We start from the raw sequence: 19,473 nt of genomic DNA, 5'->3' as shown, positions 1-19,473 counted from the left end.
GTTTACATTCACTCAGAGAACACAACGTTGGGGTAGTGGTTTGTAGGCATACTAAACTCTAGTTTGCAAAAAGTACAAGTCGTATATAGAAACGCCTACATTCACGCAGAGAAAGCAACTATGGGGTGGTGTTTTTACACATGTTAAACAATAGTTTGGTGGAATTTCGGGAGTCATATCTAGGGAAACTTACAGTGACAGAGAAACCAACTCTCGTGGTGGTTTGTAGGACTGCTAAACTCTATCTTCAATGAAGTGTAAGAGTTATATATGGGAAGGCTTACATTCACTCAGACAAAGCAATGATGGGGTGGTGGTGTGTAGGCATACTAAACTGTAGCTTGGAACAACAAGGAGAATCATCTATAGGAACGCTTACTTTCACGCAGAGAATTCAACTATGGGGTGGTGTTTTGTAGGCATGCTAAAGTGCAGTTTGGAAGAAGTTCGAGAGTCTTATATTAAAGGAAAGATTATGGTCACCTAGAGAAAGCAACTCTCTGGAGGTGGTTGGTAGGCCTGCTAAACTCTAATTTGATGAAGTGTGAGAGTCATTCATGGGACCGCTTATATTCAATCAGAGAAAGGACCGAAGTAGTGGTGGTTTGTAGGCATACAAAAGTCTAGTTTGGATGAATTGTGGCTGCCACACATGAGAAGGCTTATATTCAGTCAGGGAAAGCAAATATGGGGTGGTGTTTCATAGGCATGCAAATCTCTATTTTGAAAGAAATTCAAGAGTAATATATAGGAAAGCTTCAGTCACTCAGAGAAAGCAACTCTCGGGGGGTGCTTGGTAGGTCTTCTCAATTCTACGTTTGGAAGAAGTGTGAAAGTCACATATGGGAATGCTTACATTCACGCACAAAAAGCAACTGTGGGGTGGTGTATTCTAGGTATTCTAAATTCTACTTTGGATGAAGTGTGAGAGTCATACATGGGAAAGCTTACAGGCACTTAGAAAAAGCAACTCTTGGGGAGTGGTTTGTAGGCCTGCTAAACTCTACTTTGGAGGAAGTGCGAGAGTCATATATGGTAACGCTTACATTCACTCAGAGAAAGCAACGTTGGTGTGGTGGTTTGAAGGCACACTGAACTGTTGTTTGGAGGAAGTACGAGAGTCATATATAGGAACACTTACATTCACGCAAAGCAATTATGGGGTGGTGTATGGTAGGCATGCTAATTTCTAGTTTGGAAGAATTTCAAGAGTAATATAGAGGAAAGATTACAGTCACGTAGAGAAAGCAACTCTCAGGTGGTTGTTTGTAGGCCCGCAAAGCTCTATATTCAATGAAGTGTAGGAGTCATTATATGACTAGGCTTATATTCACTCACAGAAAGTTGCTTTTTCTGCAGGAATGTAAGCGTTCCTATATACGACTTGTACTTCTTCCAAACTAGAGTTTAGGATGCCTACAAACCACCACTCCCATCACTTTCTCTGAGTGAATGTAAGCGTTCCCATATATGACTCTTACAGTTCATTGAAAATAGAGTTTAGCAGGCCTAGAAACCACTCCAAGAGAGTTCCTTTCTCTAAGTCTCTGTAAGATTCCTTATATATGACTCTCGAAATTCTCCAAAGTATAGTTCAGCATGCGTACAAACAATACCACATAGTTGCTTTCTCTGCGTCAATGTAAGCATTCCTACCTATGACTCTCGTACTTCTTTCAAGCTACAGTTCAGTATGCCTAAAAACCACCACCCCATCATTGCTTTCTCCAAGTGAATGAAAGCTTTCCAATATATGACTCCCACTTCTACCAAAATAGAGTTTTGCAGGCCTACAAACCTCCCGCTGAAACTTCCTTTTTTAAGTCGCTGTTATCTTTCCTGAATACCACAACCCCTTCGTTGCTTTGTCTACGTGAATGTAACCGTTCCCATATATGACTTTCACACTTAAACCAAAATAGAGTTTAGCAGGCCTGCATTCCACACCCCGAGAGTTGCTTTCTCTAAGTAACTCTAAGCTTTCTTATTGTGACTCTCATCCATACTGGAGTTTACATGCCTAGAAAACACCACCCCACAGTTGCTTTCTCTGCATGAATGTAAGTGTTCCTATATATGACTCTCGTACTTCCAAACTACAGTTTAAGGTGCCTACAAACCACCACCCCATCATTGCCTTCTCTGAGTTAATGTAAGCGTTCCCATATATGATTCCCGCACTTCCTGCAAAGTAGAGTTTAGCAGGCCTACAAACAACCCCCCCGAGAGTTGCTTTCTCTAAGTGACGGTAAGCTTTCCTATATATTACTCTTGAACTTCTTCCAAACTAGAGATTAGCATTCTTACAAAAAAGCCACCCCATAGATGCTTTCTCTCCGTGAATGTAAGCGTTTCTATGTTTCACTCGTACTTCTTCCCATCTACAATTTAATCTGCCTACAAACCACAACTCAAACGTTGCTTTCTCTGAGTGAATGTAAGCATTCCCATATACGACATATGCAATTCATTGAAAATAGAGTTTAGCAGGCCTGCAAACCAGCTGATGACATTTGGTTTTTCTAAGTGGCTGTTACCCTTCCTAGGTAGGACTCTGGAACTTCTCCCAAACTAGAGTTTAGCATGCTTACCTAACACCACCCTTTAGTTGCTTTCTCTGCGTGAATGTAAACGTTCGTGTATATGACTCTCGTGCTTCTCCCAAACTACAGTTCATTATGCCTACAAATCACCAACCTAATATTGCTTTCTCTTATTCAATATGAAAGTTTCCATATATGTCACTTACACTTCATTGAAAATAGAGTGTCGTAGACCTACATATCACCCCCGGAGAGTCGCTCTCTCTGTCACTGTAGGCTTCCCTATATATGAATCTCGAAATTCTACAAACTATAGTTTCGCATGCGTACAAACTTTACCCCATAGTTGCTTTCTCTGTGCGAAAGCCCTATATGACTAGTACTTCTTCCAAAGTACAGTTTAGTGTGACTACATATCACCACCCCATCATTGCTTTCTCTAAGTGAATGTAAGCGTTCCCAAATATGAGTCTCACACTTAAACCAAAACAGAGTTTAGCAGGCCTGCATTCCAAACCCGAGAGTTGCTCTCTCTAAGTAACGCTAAGGTTTCTTATATATGACTCTCACACTTCATCCAAACTAGAGTTTAGAATGCCTAGAAAACACCAGTCAAATTTGCTTTCTTTGCGTGAATGTAAGCGTTCCTATATATGACTAGTACTTCTTCCAAACCACAGTTTAGTGTGCTTACAAACGACCACCACATCATTGCTTTCCCTGAGTGAAAGCAAGCGTTCCCATTATGTGAATCTGGCACTTCTTCCAAAGCAGAGTTTAGCAGGCCTGCAAACCACCCCCCGAGAGTTGCTTTCTCTAAGTGACTGTAATTTTCCCTATATATTACTCTTGAATTTCTTCCAAACTAGAGATTAGCATTCTTACAAAAAAGCCACATCATAGATGCTTTCTCTGCGTGAATGTAAGCATTTCTATGTATCACTCTCGTACTTTTACCCAACTACAATTTAGTCTGCCTACAAACCACGACTCCAACATTGTTTTCTCTGAGTGAATATAAGAGTTCCCATCTATGACACATACACTTCATTGAAAATAGAGTTTATCAGGCCTACAAACCACCTGCTGACACGTGCTTTCTCTGAGTGGCCTTTACCTTTCTTACATAGGCCACTGGAATTTCTCCCAAAGTTGAATTTGGCCTGCAAACCATGCCCCGAGTTTTGCTTTCTGTAAGTGACCATGAACTTTCCTATATATTACTATGAAACTTCTTCCCAACTGGAGATTAGCATGCTTCCAAAACACCACCCCATAATTCCTCTCTCTGCATGAATGTAAGCCTTCCTATATTTGATTTGTACGTCTTCCAAACTAGAGTTTAGTATGCCTACAAACCAGCACCCCATCGTTGCTTCCTCTGAAAGAATGTAAGCATTCCCTTATATGAGCTCACATTTCATCGTAATTAGAGTTTAGCTGGCCTACAAACCACACGCCGAGAGTTGCTTTCTCTAAGCCACTGTAATCTTTCCTATATAAGACTCTCGAACTTCTTCCATACTACACTTTAGCATGCCTACAACACACCATCGCATAGTTGAATTCTCTGCGTGAATGTGTTCCTGTATATAACTCGTACATCTTCCAAACCAGAGTTTAGTATGCCTACAAACCACCATTCCATCGTTGCATTCTGAGTGAATGTAAGCGTTCCCATATATGGCTCCCAGTTCAACCAAAGTAGAGTTTTGCAGTCCTACAAACCACCAGCCAACACTTCCTTTTTCTAAGTGGCTGTTACCTTTTCTAAACAACACCACACTCTATTGCTTTCTCTAAGTGAATGTAAGCGTTCCCATACATGGGTCTCACACAAACCAAAATAGAGTTTAGTAGGCCTGCATTCCACACCCGGAGAGTTGCTTTCTCTAAGTAACAATAAGCTTTCTTAAATATGACTCTCATCCATACTGGAGTTTAGATGCCTAGAAACACCACCCCACAGTTGCTTTCTCTGCGTGAATATAAGCGTTCCTATATACTCGTAATTCTTCCCAACTATAGTTTAGTGGGCCTACCAACCACCACCCCATCATTGCTTTCTCTAAGTTAATATAAGCCTTCCCATATATGATTCTTGCGCTTCTTGCAAAGTAGAGTTTAGCAGGCCTAAAAACCACCCCGTAGAGTTGCTTTCTCTAAGTGACTCAAATCATTCCTATATAAGACTCTGGAAATTATTGCAAACTACACTTTAGCATGCTTCAAAAACACCACACCTTAATTGAATTCTCTGCCTGAATATAAGCATTCTTATATATTACTCATACGTCTTCCAAACCAGAGTTTTTATGCTTACATAGCACCACCCCATCGTTGCTTTCTCTGAGTGAATGTAAGCGTTCCCCTATATGACTCCCACTTCAAGCAAAATAGAGTTTTGCAGGCCTACAAACCACCTGCCAACACTTACTTTTTCTACGTGGCTGTTACCTTTCCTAAAACACCACCAGCCCATAATTTCTTTCTCTCAGTGAATGTAAGCGTTCTCATATACGACTCTCACACTTCATTCAAAGTAGTTTAGTTGGCCTACAAACCACCTCCAGAGAGCTTTCTCCTTGTGATTGTAATCCTTCCTATATGAGACTCTCGAATTCTTCCAAACTACTCTTTAGCATGCCTTCAAAACACTACCCCTTAGTTGAATTCTATCTGTGACTGTAAGCATTCCTATATATGATTCTCCTACGTTTTCCAAACTACGGTTCAGTAGGCGTATAACCACCACTCCAACTTACTTTATCTGACTGAATGTAAGCGTTCCCATCTATAACTCTTACATGTCATTGAAAATAGTGTTTAGCAGGCCTAGAAAACACTCTCCGAGGGGTTCTTTCTCTAAGTCACTGTAAGCAACCTTAGATATGACTCTCTAAATTTCCAAAACAATAGTTTAGCATGCATACAAACACTACCAAATAGTTGCTTTCTCTGCCTGAATGTCAGCGTTCCTATATATCATTCTCATACTTCCAAACTACAGTTCAGTATGCCTACAAAAAGCAACCTCATCATTGCTTTCTCCAAGTGAAAGTAAGTGTTCCCATAAATGTCTCAAACTTAAACCAAAACAGAGTTTAGCAGGCTTGCATACCAAACCTGAGAGTTGCTTTCTCTAAGTAACTGTAAGCTATCTTTATGACTCTCACACTTTATCCAAACTAGAGTTTAGAATGCCTAGAAAACACCATCCCACAGATGCTTTCTCTGCGTGAATGTAAGCATTACTATGTATCACTCTCGTACTTCTTAACAGCTATTATTTAGTCTGCCTACAAACCGCGATCCCTAGCTTGCTTTCTCTGAACATAAGCGTTCCCATGTATGACACACTTCATTAAAAATAGAGTTTAGCAGGCCTGCAAACAATCCGCTGACACTTTCTTTTTCTAAGTGGCTGTTACCTTTCCTACACAGGACTCTGGAACTTTTTCCAAACTAGAATTTACCATGCTTACCTAACGCCATGCCATAGTTGCTTTCCCTACATAAATTTAAGCGTTCCTACATATGACTCTCGTACTTCTTCCAAACTACTGTTCATTATGTCTACAAACCACCACCCCAATGTTGCTTTCTCTGAATAAATATAAGTGCTCCCGTATGACACTTACACTTCATTGAAAATAGAGTGTCGTAAGCCTATAAACCACCCCCCCCGGGAGTTGTTTTCTCTAAGTGACGGTGAGCGTTCCTATATATTACTATGGAACTTCTTCCAAACTAGAGATTAGCATGCTGGCAAAACACCACCCCATAGATGCTTTCTCTGCGTGAATGTAAGCGTTCCTGTATATGACTCGTACGTCTTCCAAACTACAGTTCAGTATGCCTACAAAACATGACCCTATCATTGCTTTCTCTAAGTGAATGTAAGCCTTCCCATATATGAGTCTCACACTTAAACCATAATAGAGTTTAGCAGGCCTGCATTCCACACCCTGAGAGCTGCTTTCTCTAAGTAACTCTGAGCTTTCTTATATATGCCTCTCACACTTCATCCAAACTAGACTTTAGAATGTCTAGGAAACAGCACCCCAAAGTTGCTTTCTCTGCGGGAATATGAGTTCCCATATATGACTCCCCTACTTCTTCCCAACTACAGTTTAGTGTGCCTACAACCACCCCATCATTGCTTTCTCTGAATGACTGTAATCGTTCCCATATATGACTCTCGCACTTCTTCCAAAGCAGAATTTGCTTTCTCTAAGTGACTGTGAGCTTTGCTATATATTACTGTCGATCCTCTTCCAAACTAGAGATTAACATGCTTGCAAAACACCCATAGTTGCTTTCTCTATGTGAATGTAATCATTCTTATATATGACTCCTACGCCTTCCAAACTAGTTTAGTATGCTTACAAACCAACAACCCATCGTTGCTTTGTCTAAGTGCAAGCGTTGGCATATATGGCTCTCACACGTCACCCAAATTAGAGTTTAGCAGGCCTACCAACCACCTCCAGAGAGTTGCTTTCTCTACATGACTGTAATCTTTCCTATATGAGACTCTCGAATTCTTCCAAACTGCACTTTAGCATGCCTACAAAACACCACCCCATAGTTGAATTCTCTGCGTGACTGTAAGAATTCCTATATATCATTCTCCTACGTTTCCAAAACTACAGTTCAGTATGCCTAAAAAGCCACCACTCCAACGTTGCTTTATCTGAGTGAATGTAAGCGTTCCCATATAGGAACTACACTTTTTAGCATGCCTACAAACATCACCCCATAGTTGATTCTCTGCGTGAATGTAAGCGTTCCTATATATGATTCTCCTACTTTTTCTAAACTACCGTTCAGTATGCCTAAAAACCAGCACTCTGACGTTACTTTCTCTGAGTGAATGTAAGCGTTCCCATATATTACTCTCGCACTTCTTCCAAAGAAGAGTTTAGCAGGCCCACAAACCACCCCCAGAGAGTTGCTTTCTCAAAGTGACTGTAAGCTTTCCTATATATTACTCTTGAACATCTTCCAAACTAGAGACTAGCATGTTTACAAAACACCACTCCATAGTTACTTTCTGTGCATGAATGTAAGCGTTCCTGTATATGACTTGTACGTGTTCCAAACTAGAATTTAGTATCCCTACAAACCACCACCCCATCGTTGCTTTCTCTGAGTGAATGTAAGCGTTCCACTATGTGACTTGCACTTCAACCAAAATAGAGTTTTAGAGGCCTGCAAACCACCCGCTGACTCTTCCTTTTTTTTCTAAGTGGCTGTAACCTTTCCTAAATGCCACCACCCCATCATTTCTTTCTCGAAGGTAATGTAGTCGTTCCCATATATGAGTCTCACACAAACCAAAATAGAGTTTAGCAGTCCTGCATTCCACACCCCGAGAGTTGCTTTCTCTAAGTAACTCTAAGCTTTCTTATATATCACTCTCACCCTTCATCCAAACTAGAGACTAGAATGCCTAGAAAACTCCACCCCCCCCCCAGTTCCTTTCCCTGCCTGAATGTAAGCGTTCCTATATATGACCTGTACGTCTTCGAAACGAGAGTTTAGTATGCCTACAAACCACCACTTCTTCATTGCTTTCTCTGAGTGAATGTAAGCGTTCCCACATATGACTCTCCAACTTCTCCCAAAGTAGAGTTTAGCAGGCCTAGAAACCACCCCCGGAGAGTTGCTTTCTCTAAGTGACTCTATGTTTTCCTATATATTACTCTTGAATTTCTTCCATACTAGAGATTAGCATTCTTACAAAGAAACCACCCCATAGATGATTTCTCTGTGTGAATGCAGGCGTTTCTATGTATCACTCTCATACTTCTTCTCAACTACCATTTAGTATGCCTGCAAACCACGACCCCAACGTTGCTTTCTCTGAGTGAATATAAGCGTTCCCATATATGACACATACACTTCATTGAAAATATAGATTAGCAGGCCTACAAACCACCCGTCGACACTTGCTTTTTCTAAGTGGCTGTTACCTTTCCTACATAGGACTCTGGAACTTCTCCCAAACTAGAGTTTAACACGCGTACCTAACACCACCCCGTAGTTGCTTTCTCTGCGTGAATGTAAGTGTTCCTATATATGACTCTCGTTCTCCTTTCAAACTAGACTTTAGCATGCCAAAATAACCCCCTCAATAGTTGCTTTCTCTGAGTGAATATAAGCTTTTGTGTACATGACTCCCGAACGTCTTCCAAAGTAGAGATTAACATGCCTACAAATACCATTCTCGTACTTGCTTTTTCTGAGTGAATTTAAGCATTCCTATGCATGACTGTCGCATGCATTACAAGCTAGAGTTTGGCATGTTTACAAAGCACCCCCACAGTAGCTTTCTCTGATTGAATGTAAACCTTCCTATATGTGACTCGCTCTTCCTACAAACTAGATTTGAGTAAGCCTACAAACCAATCCCCGACAGCTGCTTTTTCTGAATGAATTTAAGCCTCCCTATATATATGACTATGGCCCTTCTTCCAAACTAGAGTTTAGCAAGCCTACACACCACCCCTGGTAGTTGCTTTCTCTACGTGACTGTAAGCTTTCCTATACATGGCTCTCAAAATTTTTCCAAACTAGAGTTTAGCATGTCTATAATGCACTCACCCATAATTGCTCTCTCTGAGTGAATGTACGCCTTCCTATATAGGACTGTCGCACTTCTTCCAAACTAGAGTATAGCAAACCTGGAAAATACCCCCTGATAGTTGCTTTCCTTAAGTGAATGTTAAGATTCCTATATATGACTCCCGCAATTTTTCCAGTGTAAGATTTTAACAATACTGCAAATCCCCACAAATGGTTCCTTCTTCCAAGTGAATGTAAGCGTTCCTACACAGGACTTTCTCCTTTTTCCAAACTAGAGTTTAGGAACCCTAGAAACCACCCTCCATATATGCTTTCTGTGAATGTAAGCGTTGCTTTATATGACTCTCGACTTCCTCCAAAGTAGAGCTTAGCAAGCCTACAAATAAACTCCTTATAATTGCTTTCTCTGAATGAATGAAATTGTTCCTATATATGACTCTTGAACTTCTTCCAAACTACAGTTTAGCAAGCCAGAAAGCACCCCTCCCATAGATACTCCCTCTAAATGCTAACGTTCCTATGCATAGGACTCACCCACTTCATCCAAACTAGAGTGAGGCAAGCCTACAAAGCACACCCCAATAGTTGCTTTCTATAAGTAAATGTAAGCAACCCTATATATGACTTTCACAATTCATCAAAACTGGAGTTTAGCAAGGCTACAAACCCACGGACCCCACTCCATCGTACCATGGGCATGTGCCCCTGCCTGTAACGCAGGACTCAGGCGGAGCCTCATCTCACACGTGGCCTGGATGCAGTGTAGCCTTGCTTAACTCTGAGAATGGAAGAAGAGTGAGAATTAGGGTTAGAGGTCCGGGTTTAGGGTTAGGGGTTAGGGTTAGTGTGAGGGTTAGGGGTTACGTGTTAGGTAGGGTTGGGTTTAGCATTAGGGGTTAGTGTTAGGGTTAGGACTAGGGGTTAGTGTTAGGGTTACGGTTAAGTGTTAGGATTAGGATTAAATTTAGGGTTAGTGTTATGGTAAGGGTTAGGGTTAAGATTAAGGGTTGGGGTTAGGGTCAGGGTTAAGTGTTAGGGTGAGAGTTAATGGTTAGTGTTAGGGTTAAAGGTTAGGCTTAGGGTTAAGGGTTAGGATTAAGGGGTATGATTAAGGTTAAGGGTTAGTGATAGGGTTAGGGTTAATGGTTAGGGTTAAATTTAGGGTTGTGTTAGAATTAGGCTTAAGGGTTAGGGTTAGGGTTAACGGTTAGTCTTAGGTTTAAGTGTTAGGGTTAGGGTTAGCATTAAGGGTAAAGGTGAGTGTTAACATTTAGGGTTAGGGTTAGGGGTTTGGTATTAGGGGTTAGGGTTCTTGTTAGGGTAAGGGGTTACTGGGTAAGGTTTGGGGTTAGTGTCAGGGTTAGAGTTTAAGTGTTAAGTTTAGGGCATAGGGTTAGGGTTAGGATTAGGTTTGGTGTTTATTGTTAGTGTTAGGGTTTAGGGTTAGGGTTAAGGGTTAAGGTTAGATTTAAGGGTTAGAGTTAACATTAGGTTTAAAGGTTAGTGTTAGGGTTAAAGTTTACAGTTAAATTTAGGGTTAAGGGTGAGGTTTACGGTTAAGGTTAGGAGTTTGGTTTAGGGGTAGGGTCAAATGTTAGGGTTAGGACGAGGGTTAGGGTTAAGGGTGAGGGTGAGGGTTAGGGTTAAGGGTTAGGGTTAGGGTTTAGGGTAAGGGATAATTTTTCGGGTTAGTGTTAGGGTTAGGGTTAAGGGTTATTTGTAGGTTTATGTGTTTGAGTTAGGTTTAGGGTTCATGGTTAGGATTGGGGTTAGGCGTTAGGGTTAGGGTTAGGGGTTTGAGTTAGGGTTAAGGGTAAGGGGAAAGGTTAGCTTTAATGGTTAGGGTTAGGGTTAAGTGTTAGGATGAGGTTTAACGGTTAGTCTTAGGGTTAAGTGTTAGGGTTAGTGTTAGGGGTTGCAGTTAGGTTTAGGGCTAGGGGTTAGTGTTAGAGTTAGGACTAACAGTTAGGTTAGGGTTAAGGGAAAGGGTTAAGATTAGGGTTAAGGGTTAGGATTAGGGTTTAATCGTTACAGTTAAGGTTACGGTTAAATGTTAGGGTTAGGTTTAAATGTTATGGTTAGGGTGAGTGTTAAGGGATAGGGTGAGTGTTGATGGTTAGAGATAGGGGTAATGTTTACAGTTATGGTTAGGTGTTAAGGTTTAGAATTAGGTTTAAGGGTAAGGTTAGGGTTAGGGTTGAGGGTTAGTATTATGGTTAAGTGTTTTGTTAGGGTTAAGCTAACGGTTAAGGATAGGCTTATGGTTAAGTGTTAGGGTTTGGGTTTGTGGTTAGGGTTAAGGGTGAGGATTAAGGGATAAGAGTTAGGGTTAGGGTTAAGGGTTAGATTTAGTGTTAAGGTTAAGGGTTGGTATTAGGGTTAAGGTTTAGGTTTAGGGTTAGGGTTAAGCGTTAGGGTTAAGTTTAGGGTTAAGTGTTAGGTATAAGGCTTAAGGTGAGGTTTAATGGTTAGTCTTAGGGTTAATTGTTAGGGTTAGGGTTTGGTGATAGGGGATAGTTTTATTGTTAAGGGTAGGGGTTAGAGGTTAGAGTTTTGGGTTAGTTTTAGTGTTAGGGGTTAAGTGTTTGATTTAGCAGTTAGGGTTAGGGTAAGGTTTACGGATAGGGGTTAGTGTTAGGGTTATAAGTTAGGATTAGGGTAAAGGGTTAAGATTAGGGTTAATGGTTACAGTTAGGGTTAGGTTTAAATGTCAGGGTTAGGGTTAAAGGTAGGGTTAGAGTTAGGGTTAGGGCTAGGGCTAGGTCTAGGGCTAGGGTTAGGGTTAAGGCTAGGGCTAGGGCTAGGGCTAGGGTTTGGGTTGGGGCTAGGGCTAGGTCTAGGGTTAGGGTTAGGGTTAGGGTTTATGGGTTAGGGTTAGGTTTTAGGGTTAAGGTTAGCATAAGGGATACAGTTAGGATTAGGACTTAGGGTTACGGTTAGGGGATAGGGTTAGGTTTAGGTTTAGGGTTAGGGTTAGAATTAGAGTTGGGTTTAGGGGTTAGGTTTAGGATTAGTGTTAGTGTTAGGGGCTGGGGCTAGGGTTAGGGTTAGTGGTTAAGGCTGTTAGTGTTAGGGTTATGGTTAGGATTAGGGTTAGGTTTAGTGTTAGCAGTTAGAGTTGTTAGGGTTAGGGATAGTGTTAGGGTTAGGGCTAGGGTTAGGGTAGGGCCAGGGCTAGGTTTAGGGCTAGAGTTAGTGTTTGGGTTGGGTTTAGGTTTAAGGTTAGTGCAAGGGCTAGGTTTACTTCTAGGGTTAGGGCTAGGGTTAGGGTTAGGTTTAGGTTTAGGCTTAGGGATAAGGTTAGGGTTAGGGCTAGGACTAGGGCTAGGGCTAGGCCTAGATTTAGAGTTAGGGATGCAGTTAAGGTTAGGGCTATGTTTAGGGTTAGGTTTAGGGTTAGGTCTAGGGTTAGGTTTAAGTTTAAATTTAGGGCTCTGGCTAGGTCTACAGCTATGGGTAGGGTTAGGATGAGGGTTAGGGCTAAGGTTAGTGTTAAGTTTAGGACAAGGGCCATGGTTAGGGTTATAGCTAGGTTTAGAGGTTAGGGTTAGGTTAAGGGTGAGGGGTTAGGTGTTCGCATTAGGTTTAACGTTAGGGGGTAGGGAATATGAATAAGATTAGTGTTAGGCGTTAGGTTTAGGATTAAGGTCACGGTTATGGTTTAGGTTTAGGGTTAGCATTAGTGTTAGGGTTAGGATTAGGGGTTAGGCATTCGCGTTAGGTTAGATTTAGTGGTAGGGTTAGAATTAGTGTTAGTGTTCGGTGTTATGGTTAGGGTTAATTTTACGGGTAAAGGTTAAGGTTAGCATTAGGGTTAGGGTAAGCGGTTAAGTTTCAGGTTAATTTTAGAATTTGGAGTTAGGGTTAGGGTTAGGGTTTAGGGTTGAGGTTAGATGTTAGGGTTAGGGTTAGAGTTAGGTTTAGCCGTTACAATTAGGGTTACGGTTTATGGTTAGGGTTAGGGTTAGGGTTTAAGGGTAGGGGTTAGGGTTAGGTTTAGATTTAGGGTTAGGGTTAGAATTAGGGTTAGGTTTAGTGGTTAGGTTTAGAGTCAGGGTTAGGGTAAGGTTTAACGATTAGTCTTAGGGTTCACTGTTTTCTTAGGGTTAGAGCTTTGGGGCTAGGGCATAGGATTTGTGTTAAGTTTAAGGGTTTGTGGTTCGTGTTTGGGGTTAATGTAATGGATAGGGGTTTAGTGTTACGTTTAGGGATAAGGGATAGGGTTAGGTTTAGGGTTAGCGGTTACTGTTAGGGTTAGAGGTTAGGGTTAGTGTTATCGTTAAGATTAGGGTTAAGGGTTAGGGTTAGGGTTTTGGTAAGGGTTAAGGGCTAGTGTTAGGGTTATGCTTAGGGGTTGATGTTAGAATAAGGGTTAGGGTTAGGGGTTATGGTTAGGATTAGAGTTAGTGTTGGGGGTTAGGTTTAGGGTTAGAGGTTAGCATTAGGCTTAGGTTTAGGGCTACGGTTAGTGTTAGGGTTAGGTTTAGGGTTAGGGGTAATGGCTAAGTTTGTGTTTAGGTTTAGGGTTAGCATTAGGATTAGGGTTAGTGGTTAGGTTTAGGGTTAGTGTTAGGGGTTATGAGTAGGGTTAGGGTTACAGGTTAGGGCTTTTATGGTTAGGGTAATGGTAACGGTTAGTGTTGGGTTTAGTATTAGGGGTTAGGGTTGTTAGGGTTAAGGTTAGGTTTAGGGATAATGTTAGGGTTAGGGCTATGGCTAGGGTTAGGGCTAGGGCTATGGATAGGGCAAGGGCTAGGGTTAGCGTTAGGGTTTGGGCTAGGGCTAGGGTAGTGTGAGGGTTAGGGTTAGGTCTAGGGTTAGGATTATGGTTTAGGGCTAGGGTTAGGGCTAATTTTTAGGGTTAGGGGTGGCAGTTATTGTTTTTATTAGGGGTTAGAGGTAGACAGAGGGTTAGGGTTAGGGGTTAGTGTTAAGGTTAGGGTTAGGGGGTTATGGGTTACGTTTAGGGTTAGTCTTAAGGGGTAGGTTTAGTGTTACAGTTAGTTTAGCGTTACGGTTAAGGTTAAGAGTTAGGGTTAGCATTAGGGCTAGGGTTTAGGCTTAGGGTTAGGGATATCCCTAGGGATATCCCTAGGTTTAGGGATTAGGGTCAGGGTTATGGTCATGGTTAGGGTTATGGTTAGGGGATAGGGTTAGGTTTAGGTTTGGGGTCAGGGTTAGAATTAAGGTTTGGGTTAGGGGTTAGGCTTAGGGTTAGAGTTAGGGTAAGGTTTATTTGTGAGTCTTAGGGTTAACTGTTAGGATTACAATTTGAGGTTTGGGGTTAGAGGTTAGTGTTAGTGTTAGGGGTTAGAGTTTAGGGCTTGTGTTTAGTGTTAGGGTTAGGGGTTTAGTGTTAGGTTTAGGGGTAAGGGACAGTGTTAGGTTTGGGGTTAGGTATTATTAGTGTTCTGGTTAGGGGTTCCAGTTAGGTTTATGGTTAAGATTATGGTTAAGGGTTAGGTTTAGTGCTCGGGTTAGGGTTAGGGGCTAGTGTTAGGATTAGGGTTAGGGTTAGAGTTAGGTTTAGGGTTTAGTGTTAGGGTTAGGGTTAAGGTTAGGGTTAGTGTTAGGGTTTAGGATTAGGGTTATGGTTAGGTTTAACATTAGGGTTATAGTTAATATTAGGTTTTAGTGTTAAGGTTAGTGGTTAGCATTAGGTTTAGGTTTAGGGTTAGTGTAAAAATTAGGGTTAGGTTAGGTGTTAGTGTTAGGGTTACAGTGAGGGTTAGAGGTAAGGTTTAGGGTTAGCGTTAGGGTTAGGGTTAGCAGTTCAGGTTAGCATTAGTTTAAAGTTTGGGTTTAGGGTTCAGGTTAGTGTTATGGTTAGGGTTAGTTTTTAGGATTTAGGAGAGGGTTAGCGGTGAGGTTTAGGGTTATGATTAGGGTTAGGGTTTGGGTTAGGATTATGGCTTGGTGTTAGGTATAGGGTTAGGTTTAGGTTTAGGGGTTAGGGTTAGGGTTAGTGTTAGGGGGTTAGGTTTAGGGTTAAGGATTTCTTTTAGGGTTAGCTTTACGGTTAGGGTTTAGGGTTTGGGTTAGTTTTAGGGTTAGGGTCTAGTGTTAGGTTTTGGGTTGTGGTTAGGGTTAGTGTTAGGGTTGGGCTTAGGCTTAGGCTTAGGGTTTGTCTTAGGGTTAGTGTAAGAGGTTAGGGTTTTTGGGTGAGGGTTAGGGTTAGGGTTATTGTAAGAGGTTAGGGTTGTTAAGGTTAGGTTTAGGGTTAGGAATAGTGTTAGGGTTGGGCTAGGGCTAGGGTTAGGGCTAGGGCTAGGGCTAGTGCTATGTTTAGGTTTATGGTTATGGTTAGTGTTAAGGCTTGGACTAGGGCTATGGTTAGGTTTAGGCCTAGGGCTAGAGCTAGGGTGAGGTCTAGGACTAGTGCTAAGGCTAGGTTAGAGCTAGGGTTAGAGTTAGGGTTGGGTTAGGGTTAGGGTTTAGGTTTAGGGTTCATGTTAGGGGATAATGTTAGTGTAGTGTTAGGGGCCACTTTTAGGGTAAGCATTAGGTTTTGGTGTTAGGGTTAGGGTTAAGTTTAGAGTTATGGCTTAAGGTTAGGGTTAAGGGTTAGGGTTACGCTTAGGTTTAGCGGTTAGGGTTAGAATTAGGTTTTATTTTGGGTTACTGTTATGCTTAGGTTTAGGATTAGGAGTTAGGGTTAGGGTTAAGGTTTAGTTATAGGTTTAGATTTAAAGTTAGGATTAGACTTAGGGTTAGGGTTAGTGGTTAGGTTTAGGGTTAGGGTTAGGGTAAGGTTTAATGGTTAGTCTTAGGGTTAACTGTTCAGGTTAGAGTTATAGGTTTGCAGTGAGGGGATAGGGTTTGTGTTGAGTTTCGTGATTTGGGGTTAGTGTTTGGGGATAGTGTTAGGTTTAGGGGTTTAGGATTAAGTTCAGAGTTAGGATTTAGTGTTAGGGATATGGGTTAGTGTTAGTGTTATGGTTAAGGTTAGGGTTAAGGGTTAGGGTTAGGGTTCCTGTTAGGGTTTGGCGTTATGGTTAGTGTTAGGGTTAGGATTAGCAGTTAGGGTTAGTGTTAGGGTTAGGGGCTAGGGTTAGGGTTAGGGGTTAGTGATAGGTTTAGGTTTATGGTTAGAGGTTAGGGCTTAGGGTTGTTAGGGTTTGGGTTTGGGTTAGGGTTAGTGTTTGGGGTTTAGTTTTAGTGTTATGGTTAGGGTTAGTATTAGTGTTAGGCGTTAGGTTTAGAGCTAGCTTTAGGATTAGGGCTGCGGTTAGGGTTACGGTTTGGCATCAGGTTTAGCGTTAGGGTTAGGGATAAGAATTAGGGTTAGGGTTAGGCTTAGGACTTAGTTTTATGGTAAGGGTTAGTGTGAGTGGTTAGGGTTAGGTTTTGTGTTAGTGTTAGGGGTTAGTGTTAGGGTTAGGGTTTAGAGTTAGGGTCAGGGTTACGGTTAGGGGTTATCGTTAGGGTTAGGGTTAGTGTTAGGGGTTAGGTTTAGAGGTTAGGGTTAGTGTTAGGGTTAGGGGCTAGGACTAGATTTATGTTTAGGGTTAAGGTTAGAATTAGGATTAGGGTTTGGGGATAGGGTTATGGGTTAGGATTAGGGTTAGGAGTTAGGGTTAGGGTTAGGGGCAGGGGTTAGGGATTTTACAGTTAGAGTTACGGTTAGTGTTCGGGTTAGGGTTAGGGTTAGTGTCATTGTTGGTATTAGGGGTTAGGGTTGTTAGGGTTAGGGTTAGGTTTAGGGATAATGTTAGGGTTAGAGCTAGGGCTAGGGTTAGGGCTAAGGTTAGGGTTAGGGTTTGGGCTAGGGCTAGGGTTAGTGTGAGGGTGAGTGTCAGGTCTAGTGTTAGAGTTAGGGGTTAGGCTTAGCATTAGTGGTTAGGATTACGGCAAGGTTTAGGGATAGGGATTAGGCTTAGGGTTAGGTTTAGGGGTTAGGGTTAGGGATAGGGGTTAGGGTTAGTGTTATGATTAGGTTTAGGTTTAGGGTTAGGGTTTAGAGTTAGAGTTAGGGTGCAGGTTATGGTTAGGCTTAGGGGTTAGCGTTAGCATTACGGTTAGGTTTAGGGTTAGTGTTTAGAGTTAGGGTTATGGTGAAGGTTAAGGTTCAGTGTTAGGGTTAGGGATTAGGTTTATGGTTAGGGTTTAGGGTTAGGGTAAGGGTTAGTGTTTAGGATTAGTATTAGGCATTAGGGTTAGGGTTATTGTTAGGTTTCAGGTTGTGTTAAGGTTAGGGTTAGTGTTAGGGTTAGTGGTGAGCGTTAGGGTTAGTGTTGAGGGTTAGGTTTAGAACTAACGGTTACTTTTAGGATAAGGGTTACAGTTAGTGTTTAGGGTTAGGTTTATTTTAATTTTATATTTAGGGTTTAGTGTTAGGGTTAGAGTTAAGGTTAGAGTTAGTGTTAGGGTTTAGGGTTAGGGTTATGGTTTGGTTAGTGTTAGGGATAGGCTTAGTCTTCTGCTTGGGGTTAGGTTTAGGTTTAGCGTTGGGTTTAGGAATTAAGGTTAGGGTTTGGGTTAGGGTTTAGGGTTATGATAGTGTTAGTTTAAGGTTAGGGTTAGTGTTATGGTTAGGGTAGTGTTAGGTTTAGGGTTAGGGTTAGGATTAGGGATTAGGGTTAGGGTTAGGGTTAGTGTGTTAAGCTTAGGGTTATGGTTGGAGTTAAGGTTAGGGTTAGTGTTCTTGTTATGGTTATGGTTAGGGATAGGGTTAGGTTTAGGGTTAGTGTTAGGTGTTAGGTTTTGGTTTAGTGTTAGGATTAGGGTTGGTGTTAAGTGTTAGGTTTAGGGTTAATGGTCAGGGTAGTGTTTAGGGTTTAGCGTCACGGTAATGGTTAATGGTTACTCTTAGGGTTAACTGTTAGGCTTAGAGTTAACAGTTTGGGTTTCGGGGTTAGGGATAGTGTTAAGGTTTGGGGTTAAGGGTTAGGGTTTGGGATTAGTGTTAGGGTTCGGGATTTAGTTTTAGGTTTAATGGTTAGGGATTGGATTACATTTAGGGTTAGGTGTTAGTGTTAGGGTTAAGGTTGTGGTTAGGGTTATGGGTTAGGGTTAAGGTTAAGGGTAAGGGTTTGGTTTAGGTTTAGGGTTAGGATTAGAAGTAGGGTTAGGGTTGGGTGTTAGGTTTAGAGTTAGGGTTAGGGGATAGTGTTCAGGTTAGGGTTAGGTTTAGGGGTTAGGGGTTAGGGTTGTTAGGTTTCGGGTTAGGGTTAGTGTTAGGGTTTGGGGTTAGGTTTAGGTTCATGGTTAGTGTTAGGTTTAGAGTTAGAGGTTAGCATTAGCGTTAGGGTTAGGGTTAGGTGTTAGGGTTAGTGTTAGGGTTAGGGTTCGGTGTTTGGGTTACAGTTAGGAGGTTAGTGTTAGGGTTATGGGTTACAGTTAGGGTTAGGGTTAGGGTTAGGTGTTAGGGTTAGATGTTAGGGTTCAGGTTAGCGATACCGTTAGGATTTAGGTTTAGGCTTAGCGTTAGGTTTAGTGTTAAGATTAGGGTTTATGTTTAGGGTTAGGGTTTAGGGTTAGGTTTAGATTTAGGGTTAGTTTTAGAATTATGTTTAGGGATCAGGGTTAGGGTTAGAGTTAGGAATTAGGTTTAGGTGTTGTGTTAGTGTTAGGGTTAGGCTTATCGGTTAGGGTTAGGTTTAGCGTTAGTGTTAGGGTTTTCAGTTAGGGTTAAGGGTTACGGCTGTTAGGGTTAGGGTTATGTTTATGGTTAGTGTTACGGTTAGTGTATGGGCTTAGTGTTGTTAGTGTTAGGATCAGGTTTAAGGATAGTGTTAGTGTTTGGGAAGGACTAGTGTTAGTCCTAGGGCAAGGGCTAGGGCTAGAACTAGGGCTAGGGTTAGGTTTAGGGTTAGGGTTAGTGCCAGTGCTAGGGCTAGGGCTATGGTTAGGGCTACGCCTAGGGCTAGGGCTAGGGTGAGGCCTAAGGCTAGGGTTAGGGCTAGGGCTAGTTTAGACTAGGGTTAGAGTTAGGGCTAGGGTATGGATTAGGGTGAGTTAGGGTTAGGGTTTGGGCTTAGGGTTAGGGTTAGGGTTAAGGATTAGGGTTTATGGGTAGTGTGAGCATTAGGGATAGGGTTAGGAATAGGGTTTAGGGTTAAGGTTAGGGTTATGTTTCCATTTAGGTTTAGAATTAAGGTTTGGTTTAGGGGTTAGGCCTAGTGTTAGAGTTAGGGTAAGGGTTATCGGTTATTCTTTCGGTTAAATCTTAGGGTGAGGATTTGAGGTTTGGGTTTAGGGGTTAGTGTTACTGGTAAGATTAGGGGTTAGGGGCTATTGTTTGGGGTTAGCGTTAGGGTTAGGGGTTTAGTGTTAGGTTTAGGGGTAAGGGATAGTGTTATGTTTAGGGTTAGGTGTTAGTGTTAGTGTTAGGGGTTAG

The sequence above is a fragment of the Lemur catta genome, chromosome 6, assembly GCF_020740605.2.
Source record: "Lemur catta isolate mLemCat1 chromosome 6, mLemCat1.pri, whole genome shotgun sequence".
Lineage (NCBI taxonomy): Eukaryota > Metazoa > Chordata > Mammalia > Primates > Lemuridae > Lemur > Lemur catta.
This window is presented reverse-complemented; position numbering follows the sequence as displayed.